The sequence below is a fragment of the Serinus canaria genome, chromosome 19 (assembly GCF_022539315.1).
Source record: "Serinus canaria isolate serCan28SL12 chromosome 19, serCan2020, whole genome shotgun sequence".
NCBI lineage: Eukaryota > Metazoa > Chordata > Aves > Passeriformes > Fringillidae > Serinus > Serinus canaria.
This window is the reverse complement of record NC_066332.1, coordinates 5,182,129-5,190,469: the sequence shown is the minus strand read 5'-3', so window position 1 is coordinate 5,190,469 and position 8,341 is coordinate 5,182,129. Positions and strand designations below refer to the sequence as shown.

The following is an 8,341-nucleotide window of genomic DNA, read 5'->3' as shown; positions in this document are numbered from 1 at the left end:
TCCTGGGAGTTTTGTGACTTACAGATGAGATCAAATCACAATATCTGGCTTTTTTTTCCCCCTTAGCTCTGTTATGGGTTTATTTTGTGTTTTTATGCAGAGAATTTGTGCTTTCTGAGCTTCAGTTGTGCAGTGTATGAAAGGGACTGATAAATTCCACTGTCTGGGGGATTTGTCATATTTGTTTCCATGGTATTTAAGCTTCTTTGATGTTTGGAGAGGAAAGAAAATGATTGGAAAAATATATTTGTAACCTCTTAAAGATCATTTATCATACATTAAATGCCTTCAAAGGCTGGAGACTAAAGGTACATTTGGACTGGGTTTGTTTAGTGTTGGAGGGGGAAAGTCCTTGATGGGTTTGTGATACTTCAATGTATATTTTTCTCTCCAAAAAGGAAAGAAAACGAGAGGTAAGTGGATCATGCCATGGAAAGACACTCAATTAATTTTAAAATTAACATTTTTATTCACAGCAGCCCCTGATGTTGTTTGAGAAGCTGCAGCCTTGGGCTGCAAGTATTTACATTTTGATCTGCCCTTTCCTAAAATGAAGTTATTGAGATTTGTTCTGAACATATCAAAAGCAGCTGGAAGCAGACTGTAAATATCTTCAGCCAACAAGAACAACTCAACAGATCCCTGAAGCTGGGTGTTCCATCTTGGGAATTGATTTGTTGCTGGGCTGGATTTTTGCCAGCAGCTGTGTGCTTGTGGGGTGCTGTGCAGGATGCAGGAACTCCTCACTCACTGCTGGAGTGAACCTTTCTATCAGTATCAGCTCCAGATGTTAACAGCTGGTAGCCCTCTGTAAATCCATCCATGGCTTGTAAACAGTAATTCCCCTAAATATCCAATGCTGAACAGCATGTGAAAGGCTCTGGGCTTGTGCCTTGTGCACTGCATCAAGAAATGAGTTTGAAAGCTGTAAATTCAGGTGAGGATTTACTCTGAGGACAGGTTTGAGTTGTGTTGTTTGATCTTTTCAGGGTCAGAACCCCCAGATCAGAAATTATTTATGGAGGGCAGATGTCACCTTGCTGATGTGACACCATTTCCCAATGTCCTGAATATCACACAGAAGATCTGCCAGTCTCCCACATTGCTTTTTATTCCCTTAATTATTCCCTTAATTAGCCACAGGAGATGGACCCTCCTGATCCTGGAACAGAGAAGGTGGCACTGAGTGCCTCTGGGGGTGCAAGAAAGGTAAAAAATGTGTGTTCTGAGAAGAAACTGAGCACTCAGCACTTCCTGAATATTTAAGAAGGGGAATTTACTTTTCATTTTCTCATTTCTTATCTCTCCCTCACTTTTTTCCCCCTGTTGTGTGTTTGGCTCTGCTCAGGGCTGCTCTGGTGCTGAGAAAGAGGAATGAGCTGCCAGAATCCCTGATCTGATACTTCAAAACACCTGGGCTTTCTCTTCCCATAAATTCACATTTCTTGAGGATTCTTTGGCAGTCCCTGCTGGAGAAGTTTTCTTACAAGAGGTTTTATTTTATGGGAGGAGAAGGAGCTGCTGCTCCTGCCTGTGCTCTGGTGCTGGGCAAGGGGAATGGATCTGCTGGAGCCAGATGTGCCCAGGGAATTTTGAAAGAGATCCAGGAAATCCCTCCTGCTGAGCTGAGCAGCTTTGGTGGAGCTCAGGGCTGTGTGTGAGGCTGTACCCATGGATTTTTTGGGGTTTTTTTTTTCTTTAGTTAAGGTGGGGATTAAATGTGTGAGATGGAATTTCTTGTTTGGACTTAGTTGTTTATTAGTTCTTATCTATACCACAGTCTTACAGCCTGTGAGTTCTACAGTACTTCATTCTAACAAACTAAAAATGGGGCTGGATCTCTCTTTACAAGGCTTTTTAAGGCTCAACTGTCTAATTAAGAAATTATACTTAAATTATTTTTACTTTCAACTTCATAACTAATTACTTGTGGCCTGCAATGCAGGTGTTTTTAATCTAATTACACAATACTACCTAAACTAATGGAGAAGGTGAAGGATCAGACTCTGCCCTGAAACTTCTATTTTATCAAACTTCATATAGATATATATAATATATATAATACTTCTATCTATTATATATATTATATTATAAATAATATATATTAGATAATTTATATAATGTGTATTATATATATTATATGTTATATGTTATATATTATATATATTATACTTCTATCTATTATATTATACTTCTATCTTATCAAACTTTATATTATATTACTTTATATATATTTTACTATATATATTATATTTTTTAACATATATTACTGTATTCTAGAACTTTAAGTTTTCTACCATGTGATGCTACACACTTCTGTTCAAACTGTACACTTATAATCCCAGTTCTGTCATTTAATTTTGGAATTTAATTTTATTTAAATTGAATTTTTCTCCACAGCCTCAGGTGAAATGCAGTGTTCTCTTGGGGGTCAGTGCCTGGCAGCACAGAAAATCTAAAATTCTCAGCAGCCAGGGTTCCAGCATGTGCCCCCCACTGAGTGCAGAATGGGGCAGGCAGGGAGCAAAATCCATTTGCTTTTTGTTGGTGGGGTTGTTCATTAGCTAAAGGTGAGGCAGGAAAAGCAAACCCACAGAATGTGGAGCTTTGGGTTTTTTTTTTGGAAGCAGATTGAGTTCAGCCAGCACTGAAATGGCTCACACCTGATTAGTTGATACTTTGCTCTCCACCCCATTGGAAATTTGTGGTTTTTCCACAAGATTTGCTTGACCCTGCTGGAGCTGGGGGTTGGACTCTGGGATCTCCTGAGCTCCCACCCTTTCTGGCAGTGCTTTCCCTTCCTCCAGCAGTGCATTCGGTGTTTGCAGCTCATTCAGGCTGCTCTCACTGAGGGCTGGGATGCAGAAATCTGGGATTTGCTCCCTATGCCCCTTCCCAGGCCTGCCTGGCCCCTTGGCAGGTGGGAGCCTGGCTGGCAGGGTGCAAATCCTTCATTTCTGGGCTGTGGGCAGAGGGAAGGGGCCAGGCTGGCAGGGCTTGCAGCAGGCTTGGGTGTTGTGCCTGTGGGTTCAGCACAGCTGGAACTGGGGCTGCTCTGGTGGGAGGGATGAGTCCCAGGATGCTGCTGGGATAAAGTGGAGTTTCAGGGTGATCTTAACCACAGTTTTCTCTTGAATTTTTCTTCATTTTGGCAAAATTACTCCACAGTGCCTCTCCACTGCCTTAAATTTGACCCAACCATTCCCTTCCCCTGGCTGTGTTGGCCCCCTCCAGCTCAATCCATCCCAGCCCAAACTGGGATTGTTCTGGATCCTTCTTCTGAAGCACACACATGCACACTCACACAGAGATATTTTTCTGTGTTGCATTTTCTCTGATGAAATTTTTTATTGCCTCTGCCTGCCCTGGGGTGGCAGCTGTGCCAGGGCAATGTGGAAACAGCACGTTCTGCATCCCAGAAATTGCCTGCCTTGGCACCACATCCACTTCCCTTTGGAAGCAGCAGCCTCAGCTGGGAGCTAAACTTGTGACACACTTTGGGTTTTGGCAGAGAGGACTCAGGAAAAGCTTTGTGCACCTCAGCCTGGCCAGTATCAGGCTTTTCCTATTTTTTCTTTTATTGCTACCCATAACTAGAGTGGAATTTTACTCCTGGGGATGTGCTGGAGGCTTTAAACATGGACTGGAGAGATTTTTGCCAGGTCTAAAAGCGTCTCCCAAGTTTTTTGTTGCTTGTGAAGGAAGGAGAAGAACCTGAGGGCTTTTATTAGCAGCTGGGGGTCAAGTATCTGCTCTTGTACAGGGCTGAGAGGGTTCTAAAAAATGGCTGGATTTTTATTAATTTGATGTTTTCAGTTTTCTGAGTGCCTCGGACCAGGACAGGGATGAGCAACACACACTGAGCTCTGAAATGTCTGGGGTGGACTAAAAGCAGGTGAGATTTGGAGAAATGTGCAGGGCAGGCACCTTGGGTGCTCTGCACCATCCCAGTGCCCTTCTGGGTGCACTGGTGTCTCTTGTCCTGTGGGGAAAGTGGGACAGGACTCACCTTCCTGGGGCTTGGCTGAGCCCTGAGCTCTGGAGCCCTTCCAGCCTCAGCAGCTGCAGTGTTCAATCTCAATCCCCTCTCTCATCTGCTGGGTGTTTAATACTCTTCAAATTCATCTGCATTTCCCCTTTTGTGTGGTTCCTGCATTTCCTGACACAGAGCCCTGGCTCAGGGGTGCAGCAGCCATGAAGGAGGGAGGGAAAAGGAAGGACTGGAAACACCCACACAGAACATGATGGGATCCAGCTCTTCCTCTGCAGGTTTGCTGTTCATCACCCAGAAACCCCCCAAGAGCTGCTGCTTCCCTGGGCCCAGCTGGCTGAGCAGGCTGGGGGATGGAACTGGGCTAATCCAAGCCAATTTAAACATTGTCCCTTTCCCTCTTCAGCATCCTGCCTCCAGGCACGGGCTCAGCAGGAAATTGCCTCCGTCCCATCCCCATGGGCTGCTCCAAGTGGGCCAGGACCCTCTGGCCTGTGTCACCACCTCAGGTGACACTCAGCAGTTGAAGCCATGGTGAAAATAGCTCAACCCCCTGGAAATGGCCCTAAATCCCCCTCGTGCTCCCAAAAGCTGCTGGAGGGTTGCCATGGGTAACCCATCCCTGTGCTGCTGGGGTTGCCACCCTTGGAAGCCACCAGGTTTAGTGGGATGAGATGGGACCTGCTGATACTCACCCCAAACTGTGACTGACTCTTCAAACACTGCTCCTTCCTCTTTGGGGTTTGAGTTTTCCCAGCCTTTTTCCTCTCCTTTTCCCTGCTGAACTCTTCCCTCCAGTGCCAGCTGAGCTGGTTGGAGCAGGCCAGGAGCAAAGGCTCCAAGGAAAACCACAATATTTTGGGAGCAGTGATGAGGCAGGGAGAGTCAGAGGGAGCCTTTGGATTCAGCATTTTCTGCTGGGGCCTCAGCAGAGCCCAGGAGTTAATCATTCAAATATGCTTATGTGTAACTAATCTCTGCAGGACAATGAGCTGAGGAATTATTGAATGCAATTGAAATGGGGCAGAGTGGTTGCTATAAAAAGGGTGTCCTGAGCCAATGGGAGCCAGCAGGCTCCTATAAAAGTGGGTGGGGAAGGAAAAGCAGCTGGTGGAAAGAGATCCCCAAAATCCCCAAGTGTGTCCTGAGCTGCCTTTGCTTGGGCAGAGATCCTCCTGAGCTGCTGGAAATCAGGCTGAGCCCTTCTCCTAGCACTGCTGATCCCTGTGGGGTATGTGGGAAGGGCTGGATCTGCCTGGAATCACCTGGTGGAGCCTCAGAAGATGAAATCCTGCAGTGCTGTGAGTTTGGGTCAGATTTTGGGGGGATTGGGCTGCTCTGCCAGGAGCTGGGTGGGATCCATGGAAGGGGAAGCCCAGGTGAGGCTGAATTTTGGGAGCAGTGAGGTTCAGCAGTGTTACCCTGTGGGATATCCCTGGAGCTGGCACCACTGCCAGGGCCTTGCAGCAGGAACAGGGAGGTGAGGAGAGGGATGGGAATGGATTTTAGTGGATTTAGGGATTAGATCAGCTGGGCTGACCCCAATGACCATCTCAGGGCCTGTCCCTGACACTCATCCCTTGGCTCCCGGCCTTCCCAGCAGGTTTTGGCTCTGTCCCTGGTGTTGTTTGGAGGTCACAGGATCCGGGTGCCATTGCTGAGCTCAGCCCTGGCCACAGCTGGCAGGAGAAAATTCCTCCTGGAGCTTTCTGCCAGCCTTCAAATCCCCCGAAGAGGTGTTAAGTGCAGCTATTCCTGCTCCAGGGCACAGACATTTATTCCCCTCGATGCCACTGCCAATCCTAGGAAAAGCAGGAAATCCCAACATCTCCAGGCATCCCATTCCTCCTGCTAGTCTTTTTTTGGTTTTTTGGTTTTTTTTTTTTTTTAGTTTAATAAAATTTTATCTGTCTTTTTTTGTGACTTTTCTTCCTTTTGTCCCAATTGAAGCCACAAACAGATGATTTACATTAACCCCCCCATGAAATCAGCCTTCAGCCCCCTTTTTTCTCCTTGCAAATCAGCAAATGGGTGTGAGGAGTTTTGGATGGGATCATCCCTGCCCCGGCCAGCTGCTCTCCCATCCAGAAAACGAAGAGCACGGCCTGTTTCCTGTTAAATCTTGCTGCTTGCATTGGTTTACATTGTTTGTCTGATGTTTTACAGCTTCCAAGCTGATGTTGCATTAAAGCTGGCTGGAGTTGAGGCAAAAAATCAGATGCAGGCACTGGCAGGGTTCCCCAAATGCTTTCATGAGGGTTGGTCCCACAGTCACATTTTCTCAGTCCCTGCAGGAGCTGTGTCCTGGCCGAGGCTCCAAGAGGTGCTTTTGGGACAAATTTGGAGTTTTGGGTCAATTTTGGAGTTTTAATTGCAGGGCAGGTGGTGGAGGGGCTGTGCCTGCTCCTCCTCCAGGCAGCTTTGGTGGCTCTGGGTGGCTCCTGAGTTTCTCTTGACCCCTGAGCTTTGTTTTCAATTTCTCTTCCTTGCTGTCCTGTTGAGGAGGGGTGGGCACCAACCACAGGCTGGGGCAGAACTTATAGATATTTCTATTTTTATATTTATGTGAGTGTTTATAGACTAGGATATAAAATCATGGAATAGATTGAGTGGAAAGGGATCCCTAAAGATCATTGAGTCCAACTCCCTGCTCTTCACCCCTACCTAAAGTGAACCATGTGAGTGGGAGAATCCTTGAACTCTGGGGAGCTCCCTTCCCTAGGGAACCTCTTCTGGAGCATTTTGTGTGGATATTATGGATATAAAAATGCATTTTAGACAAAACAGGAGAAGTCTCTGACTGAAGGTTGAATTCAGTTTCTTGAAGCTGGCACATCAAGCTCAGCCCTGCAGGAGGCAGGGAATGGTGAAAACACACCTGGAACCAGGAACCACGGTAGGGATGGGATTTAAATTCTGCCTTGTCTCATCTTTAACTCTGGGAATTTGAACTCCCCTCCTCAGAACCTCACAGAAAAGGGCTGCACCATCCCAGCAGCAGCATGAATGAGCTCCCTTCAGAGTTTTGATTCTGTGTCTTTGGCAGTGGGGTTTTTTATTTTATTTTTTGGGGGTTTGTGAGCTGCTTTCACTTCCTTGTGCCATTGTCCAGGTGCAGATGAGATCATTGCTTTTGTGCTCTTTATTAACAAGCTGATGGATATTTATATCATTAAGAGGCAGTGTGCTAAAGCTTTACAAACTCAGGCATTGATCTTGCCAACCACAGGGAATTTGCAGACATTTAAATCTCATAGGACAAGAAATGTGAAATAGGAAATAAATAAGAAATCCCTCTTCTCTTAAGGGTCAACTGAGAGCATCACACATCACCCAAAGCCTTCAGTAGAGACTCGATAAAAACTCCAGCTTAGCCAGACTCTGTAATACTGATTTGGGTTTTTTTAGGGATTTTTTTTCAGGAAAACCTGAAGAAGGGGAAGGAATTAGGCAATGGGTTATTCTGGGATGTCCCCGTGCCGGATGAGCTCTCCTCCCGCACACGTCCTCGTGCCACATCAGCAGCTGTCTGCAAGCCAAGGACTGGGGAGATGCCTATGGCTGGAAAAACAGCTCCTTCTGTATTTGTTGGACTTCCTACCAGCTGGAAAATCCCAAAGATCTGCACCTCCAGGGGCTCCTGCAGCTGGGGGAAAAAGTCTTCTTGTGAAATAAATCCGTGTGATGCCTAAAATGCCTGTGAGGAGGGCAGCATGGAGATGTTCCTGCCCCCAGAATTATTTCTCCAGACATGTGGCAAAGTCAGTTGATAGCTGTCCCATCTAGAAGCCAGCAGGGATCAGGCAGAGAGGAGGAATATGGAGCTGTTTATCAGAAAATGCTGCTTTTTGGGGTTGGAGCAAAAATCACCTTGATCTCTCTGAGCTGTGAGCAGGTGAAGGTCAGGTTGTAAAAATGAAATCTGTGTTTTCCTGACTTGGATCCCCTTAGTTAAAATCCTCCTGAAATGGTGCTGGAGCAGGGTGAGTCCAAGCCCTGCAGGAGCCAGGGATCCCTGCCAGGCAATCCAGGGAAAAGCTGGAGGTGCAGATGCAGTCAGGTTTGCACGAGGGTGATGCAGACCTGCAGGTTTGGGGGATCCCTGTGCTGGCAGCGGAGGGGTTTTGCTGGCAAACCCTGGGAATAGCATTTCTGCTCCCCCAGGGATTCCCAGGCTTGGTTTGGGTGGCTTTGGACAAACCTTGCCCTGCCAAGGGCAGGCTCTGCACGGGCACTGCAGGGAAAAGCAATAAAAATGAGAAGTGAGAGTTCCTCTGGGAAAAGCTGAGCCAGACACCAACATCCTTCCAAGTTAAGCACTGGCCTGGCTGGGTGTGTGGCTGACAGGTC

At 46.7% G+C, this 8,341-nt stretch overlaps 1 protein-coding gene across 6 annotated transcripts in view; it reads left to right on the top strand.

Annotated features, from left to right (window-relative positions):
- The first annotated feature begins 4,768 nt into the window (after positions 1-4,768).
- The window catches only part of TPST1 (tyrosylprotein sulfotransferase 1), a 29,908-nt gene continuing 26,335 nt past the window's right edge, over positions 4,769-8,341 (top strand). For 3 of the 6 annotated variants that reach the window (XM_009094713.4, XM_050981831.1, XM_050981830.1), the window contains exon 1: positions 4,771-5,292. The gene's annotated coding sequence lies outside the window, so the exon portion shown is untranslated. Of the gene's footprint in view, positions 5,293-8,341 lie in introns of all 6 variants that reach the window. The other 3 variants (XM_018919349.3, XM_050981829.1, XM_050981826.1) reach the window with 3 other exon arrangements.